The sequence below is a fragment of the Canis lupus genome, chromosome 22 (genome assembly GCF_011100685.1).
Source record: "Canis lupus familiaris isolate Mischka breed German Shepherd chromosome 22, alternate assembly UU_Cfam_GSD_1.0, whole genome shotgun sequence".
Classification (NCBI taxonomy): domain Eukaryota; kingdom Metazoa; phylum Chordata; class Mammalia; order Carnivora; family Canidae; genus Canis; species Canis lupus.
In genome coordinates this window covers 31,527,818-31,543,763 of record NC_049243.1, presented here as the reverse complement: position 1 = coordinate 31,543,763, position 15,946 = coordinate 31,527,818, and the positions used below count along the sequence as shown (strand labels likewise).

Here is a 15,946-nt window from a genome sequence, read left to right as displayed (position 1 = left end):
TTTCTTATCAGCATGTTTTAGTGAGTTATCAGAGAATACACAGAATTCAGTCCTGGAAAGAAGCATCATCTAGCTCAACATGTACCAAAAATCCCACAGCCAACAATAAGAGAGAGAAAAAGCCTTCCCAAACCTATGAAATACATAAGACCTAATGGTTGTGGAGTCTGCAAGCTTCTAACCAAGAGGGAAGTTGTCCAACATAAAATGTTAGCAGAGATATGAAGAAGACACAACCAAGAACACATTAATGAGATTGTAGTGTGATCTCCTGAGAAGCCTGGACCATGCCTCTGTCTTCATCTTATTCCTACAAGATAGTTAACAGTTGGCTACTGAATACATAGTTGAATACATAGTTAAAACAAGGAGATGAGAAGAAAGGATCTAAGAGAACTGCATCCATTGGCTAGCGCTAGTCAATTGTTGCCTGAGTTCAGAAAACAGAATGATATCAAAAATAAACAAAAACAAAAACTCCTATCTGTGTGTGGTTTTGGAAGCTATAGTAATTAGAGATCTTCATAACTAGGTATGTTGGCTTTATTGGTTTTTTGATTGTATAAAGTACTTAGGAAAAACCAAACTGGGTTTTCCTGGGTAAGAAATGACTGCCCAAAATGGCAGGTCATGTACTCTAACCTAGAGTAGATAGAGAGAGAAAGATGCAAAAGGAAACAGGTAAAGAAGTAATATCCAATTACAAACAGCTATATGAGTGATTACAGGCCTGACAGACAGTCAAAATAATCTCAAAAGACACCCTAAAGAATAAATAAATGAATGAGCGAAGTGAATGCATGAGCTAGACCCAATTCAACAAAAATTTTATTGGGAATTTAAGCCTCAAGGAAAAGAATTATTATATAGAGGACAAATTGCAAAGAAAAAGTATAGTAAATCATTCCTCTCTCAGATATGAGATGTAATTTAGAAGCTGATAACCAAGCTATATTTATATGCCATCCCTGTTCAACTGTCCGCTGATCCCCAAAATAAAAAATACATTCATTTTGTAATCCACTAATATTTCTCAGAGAAAAATACATCCTCCCAACCCCCAAAGAAGAGACATACTAATGGCTACTACCTTTAATTTAGGCAATTTATTCACTTAACCAATTATTTCCTGAAAGCCAATTAATTATATGGCTGTACTATTCAAAGCACAATAAATACAGTCATGAACAAGAAAGAAAAAGTTCTTATCTGTGTAGGCTTATAGTTTAGTGAAGCGAGATAGACAAATATAAAAGTATAACTGGACAAGTGTTAGAATAAGGTTTATTAGATAGGTAGGTAGTATAGTTCTTACTCATGGCCTTTGTATCAGTCATAACTATTTGGATTACTGTATTTGCTGAAAGATGCCATGCTGAAACTAATTTTGTAATTTTTTAGCTTTCTACAAAACTGATTTTGTAAAAATACTCCACTATGCCAAACCTAAGGAAAAGGAGGGCTATAGCTAAGTTTCACAAAAGCCAGATGGAGAAACTCAAAGTTAAAAAATCTCTTCTCCACCCCTTTTGGCTAGTTGGTTACATTATCCTAAGTGTGCACTGACTTCTGTCATTTAATGGAGGCCACCAAGATCTCCTGTGAAAAAAATATTTCCCTGATCTACTTAAAATAACCACCACCACAATAAAACAACAACAGCAAAACTATGAGAAGGCATTGGTAGGACAGCTTAAGTCTGGTGCCCCCCCCCCATCAATCAGCAATGGCCACCAAGGTGGGGTCTTACAGTATAAAATGGACATTTGGGGGATCTAACTCTGTATGTTCAAGACAGGTCCCAGAGAGGAAAAAACATGTATGGATCTGAAAGTTTCTTCAAGAATTATAATTATAATACAATTATAATCAGGTTGATTAAAAGTTCTTGTCTTTTTTAAAATATGCCTTGCTATATAAAATTTAAGAACTTCCTCAACACTGTGAGGAGAGTCAGATTTGGGGTCACGACTTTAAAGTCTAATAAAACTAGCCACTTCATCAATGTCTGTATGGTACTTAAAGCTTCATTTTATTTTAGGCTCAATTATGCACGTAAGTATTTTAGATGTCATATTAAAAAAATAGAAATCTGGTTTTACATAATGGCTTTAAGAAAACAGGCCGGAATTAGCCAACAACTATCATGACATTGGGCAGCAACTATTTAGATGCAGCTTGTCAAAAACAGCATCTGGAGACAGAATTTCTGTTTCTCTTTGGCTTGCAAAAATCCTTATTTTTGCTGCTAAATATAGGCCTATGTATAATACACATTTAGAGTTTGGGTCTTTACCTTATAAGGTAAAAGTAGGTGTGGAAGTGTCATAAAATAGATAGTGCTACAAATTCCACTGGCACCAATAACAAGACCCAGCTGTGCATATTAAACTCCTCAAAGACCAAACTTTAGGCACTGCATGTACTTAGCAAAGTCTCATTATTTCTGAGAACAGCTCAGAATTGCTAAAAGCTCTATTTTTGGCACATAACAGATGAATCAATAAATGCTGGATTTTTAGAAATAGCTTTTTGTATGTATTTTTCAAAAGTTAGTAAGTTACAAACTATCAAAATTTCTGACTTCATTTTGGTCTCATATATTCCCTAATGTGGATGGTGTAGGTCCACCATCGTGGAAGTGTCTATCTGAAACCATTTCTCCATCGCAACACTATTGTCTTCCTTAGAGCAAACATCCAAAGGATGAAGAAATCGTTTATACTAATTTGTAGTGTCATGTCACAGACGTTTAATAATATTAAATATAAAATTAAAAAGAAGTTTCCTGGGCAGCCTGGTGGCTCAGCGGTTTAGCGCCACCTTCAGCCTAGGGTGTGATCCTGGAGACCTGGGATCGAGTCCCATGTCAGGCTCCCTGTATGGAGCCTGCTTCTCCCTCTGCCTGTGTCTCTGCCTCTATCTCTCTCTCTGTGTCTCTTGTGAGTAAATAAATAAAATCTTTAAACAAGAAATAAATAAAATAAAATAAAAAGAAATGTCCTGAAGTAAAAATTGGAACTGATACCATTGTGCTCCAGTTATCTGTATATTCCTCTCCAAAGGTAGCTTATTGGGAAACACACTTCGTGTATGGTAGTACATTTTAAGAACTTACTGAATTTAACAAAGCCTCTGAATCTATGTAGCTCCATAACTGAAGCAAAATATGCTATCTACATAACTAATCTTCACTGCTTTCCATTTTCTTGACTGTTTTTCAAGTGGTTATTGTTAAGTTGGTCATAAAGACCTTGGTCACATCTCTGAAGACCAGTGGAACAATCACTGAAGTGGTCAGTCTCACATATTTCATGATTATCATATAGTTGTTCATCAAAAGAAGGCAACCCAGCACAACAGCCAATACCAATGATTGCACAGACTTAGCTATCAATCAATTCATAATACAATCAAGTCTATTAGAAGCAAGACCTTCCTAAAAGAGACCCCATCAAAAAAAAAAAAAAAAAAAGAGACCCCATCATGCAGTCTAACAAGTGTACCCACCTTAATATTTACCTTCCAGGAACCAGAAAATGTATTAATAAATGTATTAATAAAAATGCTTTCTGGTATTTCTTACACAGTCATTTTATTCTAGGCACCATACTGAATGTTTCACAAACGTCATAGAATTTAAACTTTTCAACGGAGGCACTAGTTGTTTTGTTTTGTTTTGTGTTTTTTTTTTTTTTTTTTGAGAGAGAGAATGAGATTGAGAGAAAATGAGACTGCAGTGGTGGGGGAGGGGCAAAGAGAGAAAGAGAATCTTAACCAGGCTCCACGCATTGTGGGACACATAGCATGGAGCCTGAGGTGGGGCTTGATCTCATGAGCTAAGCTGAAGTCAAGAGTCAGACACTTAACCAACTGAGCCACCCAGGAGCTCCAACAGAGGCACTAGTCTTAGAGCATTTTCAGCTGAAAAACTCAGTTGTATTTCAACATGTAGCAGCTTTAAACTTCAGGTGCGGACACTGATGAAAGTCAAAAGGTTAGTGATTAATTTCCTGCCGTTGTCACTAGGCTGCTTATTATGACAGATTTCTGGAAGTGATAGACAATGGAAGTAATCATGCAAAGGTCTAGTTTGTGTGGCATGAGCAAATATAATGTAGGCCTAATACCATGAAGCATTTTGATTATTAGAAATTCTCATAGCATATGAGAGGACCAAAATATATAGGAAGTCTATCTTCCCCATCACAAGACTCTTATTATTCTTTTTGCCCAAGAGATATATGGAGGTTAAACGATTCACGTGAGGCTTCTCAGCTAAGTAAACAACTAGAATTGGATTCAGGATTCAGAATTGCCAAGGTTTGTGCTCTTTTCTCTTTTTCAGGCCGCTTAACTTGAAAAGGGACATACCTCTCTCCAGTTTCTGATCCAGAGGTTTAAAGGAAGGTTGTTATCAGAAAGGCATCAGGAAATTGGCCTGCTGCATATAAATCAGTTTTCAGGGCCTTGACAAATACCTAGCCCACATCAGAACTAAGACAATTGATGTCTCATTGTTCCAAGATAGATAGATCTTAGTCCAAAAGCTTAATAGCCAATACTAGCCACAGAAAGGAAAGTCTATCATAATGTGTTTTTTAAAAAATAAAGGTCAAGGGGCAGCTGGGTAGCTCAGTGGATGAGCGTCTGCCTTTGGCTCAGGTCGTGATCCTGGGGTCCTGGGATCAAGTCCTACATCAGGCTTCCTGCAGAGGACTGCCTATGTCTCTGCCTCTCTCTCTGTGTCTATCATGAATAAATAAATAAAATCTTTAAAAAAAAATAAAGTTCACTTAGGAGAAAAGGAGCTATATTACAAGATCAAGCTAAAGCCAATATAATGCTAAACATCAAAGAATATTCACACATATTTATGGATGGAAAGGTACATCTTACCATGCAATGACCAAACTTTATATGTTTATTTTACCCTCTTTCCCCTACATCATATTTGTGATGGGGAAGATAGACTTCCTATATATTTTGGTCCTCTCACTGATATGCTATGAGAATTTCTAATAATCAAAATGCTTCATGGTATTAGGCCTACATTATATTTGCTCATGCCACACAAACTAGACCTTTGCATGATTACTTCCATTGTCTATCACTTCCAGAAATCTGTCATAATAAGCAGCCTAGTGACAACGGCAGGAAATTAATCACTAACCTTTTGACTTTCATCAGTGTCCGCACCTGAAGTTTAAAGCTGCTACATGTTGAAATACAACTGAGTTTTTCAGCTGAAAATGCTTATTGCTGAATCAACTATTATTACTTTGGATCCTACTTTATCATTTGCTAATGGGTTAGGCTCTAAGTAAATTAATGCTTACAGAAATTAATTTAAAATTTGGGGGTAGAAAATGGTTGTTATTGTTCAATTAAGCATTAGAGATATTTTAAGAAATCTTTAGGAAATTATACTTACATAATTTGATGAAAATGTTACTAAGACAATGACATTTTTGCCTTTGCTTCTTATTCCTAGAGCAAATTCAGCTTTTCCCTGGAGTAAAGGTAAGGACAGCATTGTTCTCAGACTTGATTTTCTCTTGACTTCCCAGAAGCTGTGTTATGTCTGGAATTCCAAGGGAAAAAGGGCATTTTTGTTTTTCAGGCAAATTCATTTGCATTTATATACTTCAGATTAAATAACTTAAATATGTGTTCTTAAAGCTTATTTTAAGCCAAACACACTGCTGATGCCTCCAGTGGTAAACATTTTCAGGAAAAAAACATTCCCCTTGAAAACAAAGCTCCTTAAAATATCATGTGCTCTAGCTAATTTTACACCAAAAAAAAAAAAAAAAAACCACTGTCATGAAAAAAATATATAAAATATTTGGTAACAATACTGAAACCACCCTGTGGTAAACAAAAGGGATGAAACATTTCCTCAGAATATTTTTGTTGATGAAAATATCAACTTTGGTGGTGTTGAGGACCACCAAAGATCAGGTCACTTGGTTCTTGACATAAGATGGTGGTTAACATTATAGCTTTGAAAATATGGCACGTTACAGCAATATATAATATTAAATCCACACATATGGGTATATATTAATAAAAGCGATATCTTATTTACCCTCCAAACTTTTATGAAAGATTAATGTAATTGCTTGTTTACTTGCTTGCATATAAAAGAGTAAATATATCTAAGTAACAATATTGCTTTTTTTGAATAAATACGTGACTTTCTCACAATATATGGATTATTCATCATGAACATTTAGATGGAAGAGTGGATAAGGTGCTAGAAGGAAAGAAATTGTGATAGTCTTAGGATATTATAGCTTTTACTCGGGATGAATTTTATCCAAGGCATCCCAGTGATGATAATCATCACCTAGTTTTCCAACTACCTTAGAATTGGAAAATATCATGAAAACAGTTCCATGAAGTTCCTGATTGTCAAATTTAATAAATGTCAGGACTGGTCTCTTGTCAAATTGTCAAAAAGGGAGAATTTGTCTTAAATTTGCCTTGAACCTCCCGCCCCCTTGGTGGCCCTTGAACTAGTTCCTAGCCATAGACTTCCTCAATCCTCACTCTCTTCTTGTGCAATTTCAGGTCTGTCCAGTTCCCACATCAATCCAGAACAAGGCAGGCTGTAGTACAAGAGTCTAATCCTCAACCTGCCTCAATTTAGAAATTTCTGAACTCACTCCAGCTCCTAGATCAGGGATCTGAGGGCTCAAAGCTCCCCCAGTGATCCTTGACTCTCAGACTTCTACCAGCAGGAATGAAGAACCTTTTTCTTTAGAAGATAAAAGACAGATAGATAATAGATAGATATTTATCTTACGTGTGTGAATATATTTTAATTAGCCTGAAGCCATTAAAGTATTAATAAAGCAATGAATTCCCAAGTTCTCAGAGAGGTGGGAAATCCAGAGAAATGAGCTTGTCATTTTGAGATCTCTTTTGTTGCCCCAGGCATTCAATGCTAAATAGAGACAGGCTTTTTTCCAACCTTACGGAGCCAGAAAGACAAAAGTTGGAGTCCAGGACACACTATAGGGGGAGTGTTGGTAAATGGCACCATTTGAGGTTGTGACTCAGAGGTGTTCTTTCTTAAGAGTAAGAGTGGGTCAGAAGTAAATGAGCTTCCACATGGGCTCATTTCACTTCAAATCATGTGCCAGCAGCATGCACACAGAACACCAGTGTTCCCCGCCTAAGGAATGTTTTGCTGAAACCCTAGCAAATAATTCCTGCTCATCAGTCTTGGTCCAAGGCTTTTTGATCCCCAGTCCCTGCCTGTGTTTTCCCCTTTGCCAGCCTCAACCCATCCTCTCCCTAGCAGGATGCTTCCAACCTTGGCTAGTGGTTATAGACCAACAATGGCCCAGGATGACTCAGTGAACTTCTCTACCACCCAGTGGGCCACAATCACACCCTGTACCTTGGGGAGGAGCCCTCCTTTCTAAATGCTTACTTATGTTTGGTGCTATCTCTCAGTCCTAAGGTATTCTTTAGAGTTCTCTTAATAGTTGCTGAAGGCAGTCTTGAAAATGGCTCTAAATTATCATTTCCTGTCCATACCCTTGTACAATTTCCTCACCTAGAGTGTGAGCTGGACCTAGTGTCTTGCTTTAATAAACAGAACATGGAATAGGTGATGAGATGTCACTCGCAATACTAGCCTACAAAAAGACAGTGAATTTCATATTGGACACTCTCTCACTCTCTTGCTTACTTGCTCTGAGGAAAACCAGGTGCCAGGCTGTGAGCTAGGCTATGGAGGAACCCACATGGCAAAAAACTGATGTCTCTGACTAGTGAGGACCTTGGCCTGACAACAGCCACATGAGTGGACTTGGAAATGGGTTAGGTGGGGCCTGTTATTGAATGAGCTGTAAGTGCCTCCTCCAGTCAAACTTTGAGATGACTATAGTCCAGGTAAAACCTCAGTGTGACCGGAGAAGACTTAGAGCCAGTAACAGACCATCCCCTGATCCCCTTCTACTGTATCCTCCCAGTCTGCTGGTATATGGTCCCTAGCTTCTTATGTATTCTTCTCCAACTCCATTCTCATATCACCTGGCCATTGTCTAGCTGTAGAGTGGAATTAATTTTCCACCCTGCCCCCTACCTAGCAATTCTCTTTACTTTTTCAATAGGAAAAAACCTGCTCTCAAGAAAGGATCCTAAGTATCTTAGTTCCTGAATGTGGAATTCCAGACATCAGGAAACCAGAAGGAAAGGTATGCATTTGGGTGAGAGTGAGGAGCAGTGGTAAATCTTCTCAGAAGTCTTGATATTATCATACCATATTATCAAGTCAATCACAGGCCACACTGCCCAAGGGTAAATCCCTTCCCATTGCAACAAACCAAAAGATTTTCTTCTCTCATGTAAGCTGTGGAAGATCATCAAGTACAGATATTGCAATTTACATTGGAAACTAACTTATTTATTTGTTCATTTGTTTGGCATCAATCCTCTCCATTGTATCAGAATAGGAAATGAGAGGGGAAAAAGAAAACAACAATATCAATCATGATACTTTTAAAGATAGATTTAGTATGTTATTTTATATTTTAACCATTCACATTTTTCTATTCAATGATATTATAAACTATTTTCTGAAAAGAAGTTTACTTTAAAATATAAATATTATAATTATAAAATGGTACACTGCTATGGAAAACAGTATAACAGTTCCTTAAAAAATTAAAGCTACTATATTATCAAACAATCCCACTTCCAGTGTGTGTATAAAATAATTAAAAGCAGATTCTCAAAGAGATACTTATAGACTCATGTTGGAGCTGCTATAACAAAAATACCATAGATTAGGTAGCTTATAAACAGTAGACATTTATTTCTTACAGTTGTGGAGGCTGTGAAGTCTAAGATCAAAGATTGCAAATTCAATATCTGATAAGAATCCACTACCTGATTCATGAACACTGTCTTCTTGTTGTGTCCTCACTTGGTGAGGTCATTCAAAGGTCTGACCTACAAATACCATCGCATTGGGGATTTGATTTCACCAGGTAAATTTTAGAGATTTTAGATTTAGAGATTTGCTTTAGAAGAATAAACACAAACATCCAGTCTATAACACGTGGTCATTCTACGCATAAGAGCCAAGAGATGGAAGCAACCTAATTAGCCATAGATGGATGAATGGATACACAAAACGTAGCATACACATATATGGTGGAATATACCAAATATTATTCAGCCTTAAAAAAGGAGAAAGTCCTATCACATTCTACAGTATGAATGAACCTCAAGGACATGATGCTAAGTGAAATAAACCAATCACAAAAAACAAATAGTATCTGTCTCCACTTAAAGGAGATGTGGATCCACTTACAGGAGCTATCTAAAGTAGTCAAATTCACAGAAATAAAGTAGAATGATGATTACTAGGGCCTGCAGGAAGGGGAAAAGAGGAGTTGTTATTTCTTGAGTATAGAGTTTCATCAGCTTTGCAAGATGAAAAAGTTATGGTCTATTATACAACAATATGGATCTACTGAACACTACCGAAGTGTATACTTACAAGTGACTAAGGTGGTAAACTTTGTGTTTTGCGTTGTTTACCACAGCACAAGAAACAAGAAACACAGAAGATGAGTCACTCCCTGAGTTCCCTATTGCTATTCCTGCCTGCTTGCCTGCCTGTCACTTGGTACCCAGTACTTCTGCACTGACCCCTCAAATGCCAGCCTCACATCACCAGTCTGCCCTTGGAGGAAGTGTTTCCTGTGCATTTCATATATGCTTATGTGAACAATTTCATTTGGAAAATCCAGAGTTGATAGAGCCATTACAGAATCTCTGTCTGCATAGGTAGCAACAAATGTTCTTCTAGAAGGCCTGAAAGAGAAGAGGCACTTTCCTGTATATGCATCTCTAAGGGACTTCCTTAGAAACAGCCTGATAAAAACTGGGCACATCTTTGAAAGTCCCTGATGATCCCTTGCTTTGACAAAGAGAAGCCATAACTCTGAGCTACTTATTTTAGATGAGGCTGGAAATCAAAGTATTTGTCTAATGTGCAGTAGAGAAAATATCAGGAATATCATTGTTTCCCTTGACATTTTGGTTCAAGTAGATCTATCTTCCTACAACTAGATCTAAAAAAAATAAAATAAAATAGGAAACTTTTAAAAGATGTAAGCAGATTTTGACTAAAAAGATTCCATTAAAACCCAAAGCTTAACTATTAGCAGAAATTAAATAAAAACTGATGGGGAACCTGAGTGGCTCAGTTGGTTAAGCAGTTAAGTGTCTGCCTTTGGCTCTGGTCCCTGGGCTTCCTGCTCAGTGAGGAGTCTGCTTCTCCCTCTCCCTCTGACTTTCCTCCCTGCTTGTGCTCTCTCGCTCTCAAATAAATAAATAAAATCTTTTAAAAAAAATAACCCACTGATAAAATACAGTTAAAAAAAAAAAAAAAGAAACCCACTGTGACAATTCTCCCTTTCTGTGCCTTTTAGCATATTCTATGTTATACTGCAAAGAACTTTTCCTTTCTTTAAAGAAGTAGCAACTCTCCTTGATTCAACTGAAGATTGTTAAATCTCCAAGTTTTTCTTTCTCCTCTATATCTAACTTCCTTTGGCTATTTCACATCCTTTTGGACACTCCATTTAAGGCATTAAAAGAGTAATAGTTAAAAAGATGAAAAGTAAAGAAAATAGTTGGAGGTAGACATACCCATAAATTCACTATAAATTATTTCCCATATGAAATCACAGCACCTGAAAGGAGTGCCTTATGATTGATAGAATCATTTTAATAAAAAGCAATCATAATGTTTGATCCATGATTGAATGGATCGGATAGTGTTTGATCCATGATTGAATGGCCGGAGAGTAATTTACATAAATATCTAGTGTACACTGACAAAGCAAGAAAACACAAGTTGGACCGCCTGCTTACATTGGAATTTCTAATACATCTTAAAAGTTGTGCCAAAGAGCTCTTGTGACAGGTTTAAGGAGTTTGCAGACCATGTTACACTAATTTTTTTTTTGCTTTGTTGATGCTAGCATTAAAAAATACATCAAAGAAGGAAATATAAAAATTACTTAAGCCGTAAGCAGGAGAGCAAATTCTTTTATTTAATCTTTAATTAAAGTAGACCATGGCATGAAGTAGCTGAACTATGCTGCTTTCCTCAGACAGAAAAAAAGGAAATGTGACCTTCCTGTTTCTCATATTTTCTATAAGCAAAAAAGAACTAATTATTTCATATTTCTAATTACTATAAGTCTATCAAATTTTCATGACTCTGGGAACATGGACTCGAACGAGGCACCCCCAAGCAATTATTGATAAAGTTTCAAGTCTTAGATTCTTTCATTTATTAAGCACATCTCTAATTTATGAATTATGTTTCAGTTCCAGAAGCTGATAATATGCATGAGACAGGTTGAGAAAGCAGAGATAATATCTTAATAAACATTTTAATAGGAATAGTCACCAAACTGAAACTATTCAAATTTTGCTGCTTTAGAAGAATAAATGTATTTTCAAAAAGCCCCATTCAGTATGGGTACCAGAGGTCTTTACATTTGTCAAAACTCTTTAAACTGTGCACTTACGGCCTATCCATTACACTACCTATAAAATATACCTTAATTTAAAAAGAATTTAAAAAGCACTCTTCACCCTAAGGCCCAAAAAGCTATAGTCAAATAATATAAGGGAAAAAATCCAAGAAATAGAAACACTCAGGCTGTTTGCCACTGATTTGTGCAGTCACTTTAAATCTTCTTTATGCCCTACTTCAACCACTATTTGATCGTTGGTTCTGTTCCTAGGGGAATGTGTGGAGAAGCAATTGAACCAACTCTTTCTGTGTTTTTCACACACCTTGTCCCTCAGCATTCATGATTTAAAGAATGCAAGGTAGATTTCGAAGGATACATTCATATCAAGGGGATTACATGAAAGTATTCGCTTTCTTGTGGCTAAAAGGGCTCTTCTTTGTTCTCTTACCAAGGGAAAAGGTTTGCTTTGGGCAAGCTCCCCATGGCAAACCTCTTTGAGGAATGAATTTTGAAGTGCAATCAACCATGTCTTCATGACCTTCTAGTTAAAACATTTAAAAGGGATATTGGGACATTGTCCTTCACCACCTTTTTTGTCTTTGATGGGCGATTTTCACCAATCTAGGATTTTGATATACTTCCTAGGACACTTGGAAAAGTGTCTTCATGAAAGCAACTTTGTAAAAGATTCCACATTTACTAAGTAAACAACAGGAATCCTTCATAAATGCTAAGTTCAAAATCCATTCAAACCCAAACATTTCCAGGAAAGGATTCTTAAAATTTGATACAGTTTTGGGCTCATATTTACAAATTAAATTTACATAGTGCTTTACTGGTAAATTTACAAATAGCTTATCAAGAAGAGATTTTAAGTCATAAGGTGATAAAACCTTGTATCTGTATAGTATAGCCCAAGGCATGAGTACAGAAAGTGAAAAGAAGTAAAAAAAAAAAAATGCTAGCAATCTAGCATGAGACCTCACTTTGCTGCTGATCCAGCTGCTCTCCCAGTTTCAGTTTGTCCATCAGACTGACAGAGTAGAGGAAGAAGTAACTTTAGATATCATCTAATCCTTTCCCTTCATTTTACAAAAGGGGAAACTGGACTCAATTCCTGTGATTTGATGAAGTTCCTTATGAGGATCAAATAATAAATCTTTAACATGGATACCTTTACATTTTCACTCAAGTTAAACTTCAATTGAATATTATTGATGTCTAAAACACTGCTTTCTCAAAATAAGAGAAAACTCTCTTTAGACTCAATGCAATTAAATTCATCAAAAGCACAGTCTGTGGAACCAGATAGTCTTGGGTTCAAATCCTAGCTCCACAACTAACCAGCCATGTGACAAGTGAATTTCTGAGACTTTGTTTCATGTCTCATAAAATCAGTAAAAACAGTATCTATCTCAAAGACTGCTGAGAGCAGGTAAGTGAGATCCTATGAAATGAGATGCCTAGTACAGGTAGTAGGCCCCATAATAGGTAGCCAAAATTGTATTTTAAAATCCAGATGAGGAACGTGTATGTTTACTTTAAAAAATATTTGGCTCTGTTCCTGACACATATGACTAGAGTACTAAAATATAACTGAATAACTTACAATGTTATTATCAGACCTATAAAAATTATTTCTTGAGTTCAATGGCATGTATGGTGATGGTACAGAAAGAACCTGTCATTTTGTTCCTGTCCTAAGAAAAAAAATCAATTCACATAAGACCAGTAGTGACCCATAAAACTCTCAATGTGATCTAGTGCTCAGTTGTGTTTATTGGTCTTAAAAGAAAAGAGATAGATCTGAGTGAGACTTAGGATACCAGCGTATCTCCTTTGACTACCTTTCATTTTATTGCCTTTCCCAGATGCTATGTTTTTTTTGTTTTTTTTTTTTAATAAATTGAAGGTTTGTGGCAACCCTGCATTAAGCAAATCTATTGGCACCATTTTTCTAATGGTGTTTGCTTACTTCTTGTCTCCCTGTCAATTTTGGCCATTCTCACAATATTTCAAACTTTTTCATTATTATTACATTTGAATTGCTGCAATCTCACAATAAAATTTTATCAAGTGAAGAGTTGTTTCTTATAGACGACCAAAGAAAGTGGCTTCTTGAGAAGGAAACTACTCCTGATGAAGATGTGGTGAAGATTGTTGAAATGATAACAAAGGATTTAGAATATTCCATAAATTTAGTTGACAAAGCAGCAGTATGGCTTAAGAGAATTGACTCCAATTTTGAAGAAAGTTCTACTGTGGGTGAAATGTTATCAAACAGCATCACATGCTATTGAGAAATCATTCATGAAAGGAAGAGTCGATTGATGTGGCAAACTTTATCATTATCTTATTTTTAAAAATTGCCTCAGCCTCCCCAGCTGCTACCCTAATCAGCCTGCAGCTGTCAACATCTATACCAGCAAAAAGATTACTATTTGCTGAACGGTCCAGTGACAACTAGCATTTTTTGCAATAAGATATTTTTAAATTAAGGTATATACATAGTTTCTTTATAAAACACTATTACACACTTAATAGACTACAGTATAGTGTAAATATAATTTTTATATGCACTAGAAAAATAAAAAAATCATTTGATTTACTTTATTGGGGTATTTGCTTTATTGCAGGGATCTGGATTTGAACCTGCAACATCTCTGAGGTATGCCTAGGCATCCAAGACTGGGTGCACAAAATGTGGATGCAGGTGGTGGTGAAGATGGGAGAATGAAAGGGACCTCATCTGCTGGGGCTCCATGTATGATGCATGAGGAGAAGTCTTGTATAAGAATGGCAAATCCCAAACAGCAAAATAGTCACACTCCAAATTCATCCATATGATTCCTTATTCAGATAACACTATATATATTTTTACTTAGCTATGAAGCAATTGAATGCTGACCTTATTTTTACCCAGACAGGGAGGATAAGTACCACATCCAAAATGGCCAGATTTGGAATTAGCACTCACAACCCCAGACCACATTTCTCATTCCTTTAGCCTAAACGCTTTCATTATGCTCTTTAGACCATATTTCACATTTAAAGTTCACCTTTTAAAATAGAAATTGACATGCTACTTCCACTTTCCCAGGAAGCATTGCATAGAAGACAAAAATCCAAGATTCTTGTCTCATCTATGCTATTAATTGGCTGTGAAGCCAAGCATGAGCCCCCTCCTCTCCAGGTGATTTGCTATATGGAATGGTTTCTCCTGGGCTGAATGAGGATTTAGTTGAGAGGAGGACAGCAAAGTAATATCCAATGGGCACTGCACAGTCTGAATCTGACCTCTTTTATACAATCTTTGGGTAAAACTGCCAGTCGCCATTGTTTCTACCCCCTAAAAACTGTCAAGAATGGATAGGAAGAATTTATTTTATTGATCTGCCTGATAAAGAAATACCACCTTGAATGTGAGTGGCAGCTTTCTGATGTTTCCTATGTCCCCTATAGGGATCAGGTTCCTCAACAGCATAAAAGTCCCTGGGATGTCCTGAGAAAACACTTCAGGACATAGCGGGAAGAAAGGAGAATAGCAGCTACTAGAAGAAATGAAGAACTTATTTTAGTTCTTTCCTAGGGCATTGACAGGGCTTGAGAAGAAAGAATCATGCTCTTCTGGGTTGGGGGCGATGTGGACTTGAAATATGAGGCCAAATCGGAAACAGTAAAGAGCAGAGCACCGAATCAGCCAGGTCCTACACACCACCAAGGACTACTTAATGGAAAGCAAAGTGTCCGTATTTAAAATCCAGGTTAGGGCAGCTCCGCTGGCTCAGCGGTTTAGCGCCACCTGCAGCCCGGGGTGTGATCCTGGAGACCCGGGATCGAGTCCCACGTCGGGCTCCCTGCATGGAGCCTGCTTCTCCCTCTGCCTGTGTCTCTGCCTCTCTCTCTCTCTCTCTCTCTCTCTCTCTCTCTCTCTCTCTCTCTCTCATAAATAAATAAATAATTAATAAATAAATAAATCTTAAAAAAAATAAAGTCTAGGTTAATTGGCTAAATACAGGGTTAGTTGGCTAAATACAGGGTTAATCCCAGCGCGTCTCCCGGTGCGTGAAAACTTGCCCGTGGTTTAGGCTGGTCCTTTGAAGAACTCAGAACTCCGGCACCCAGCAGGCTCAGGGGACGCTCCCCGGCCGGGGACTGTCCTCTCCAGCGGGCAGCGACTGGTGATGCTGTCCAGGCATGAGCCCAAGGGGAAAGGTTGCAGAGCAGTCGGAAGGCGCGGGAGGAGTCTGGCGCTGATTGATGGGGAAGGGACGAATGAATAAAAGTATTTGTCTAGGAACAGCAGAGACCCCGACCGAGCAAGCTGCGGAGGCCACTCGGCCTGGCATTCCCTGGGCGTTTCGTCAGAGCCAGACCCGCCAGCCGCTGCAAGGGAGGCGTGCTCGCCCCGGGAGCCGGGGCTGGAG

At 37.4% G+C, this 15,946-nt stretch overlaps 1 long non-coding RNA gene across 1 annotated transcript in view; it reads right to left on the bottom strand.

The window, feature by feature from the left end:
• LOC119865207 overlaps positions 1–5,579 on the bottom strand; it is a 37,698-nt gene extending 32,119 nt beyond the window's left edge. Inside the window, exon 1 of the long non-coding RNA XR_005376422.1 lies at positions 5,435–5,579. This is a non-coding gene — a long non-coding RNA (uncharacterized LOC119865207). The remainder of the gene's footprint in view (positions 1–5,434) is intronic.
• Positions 5,580–15,946: the final 10,367 nt, after the last annotated feature.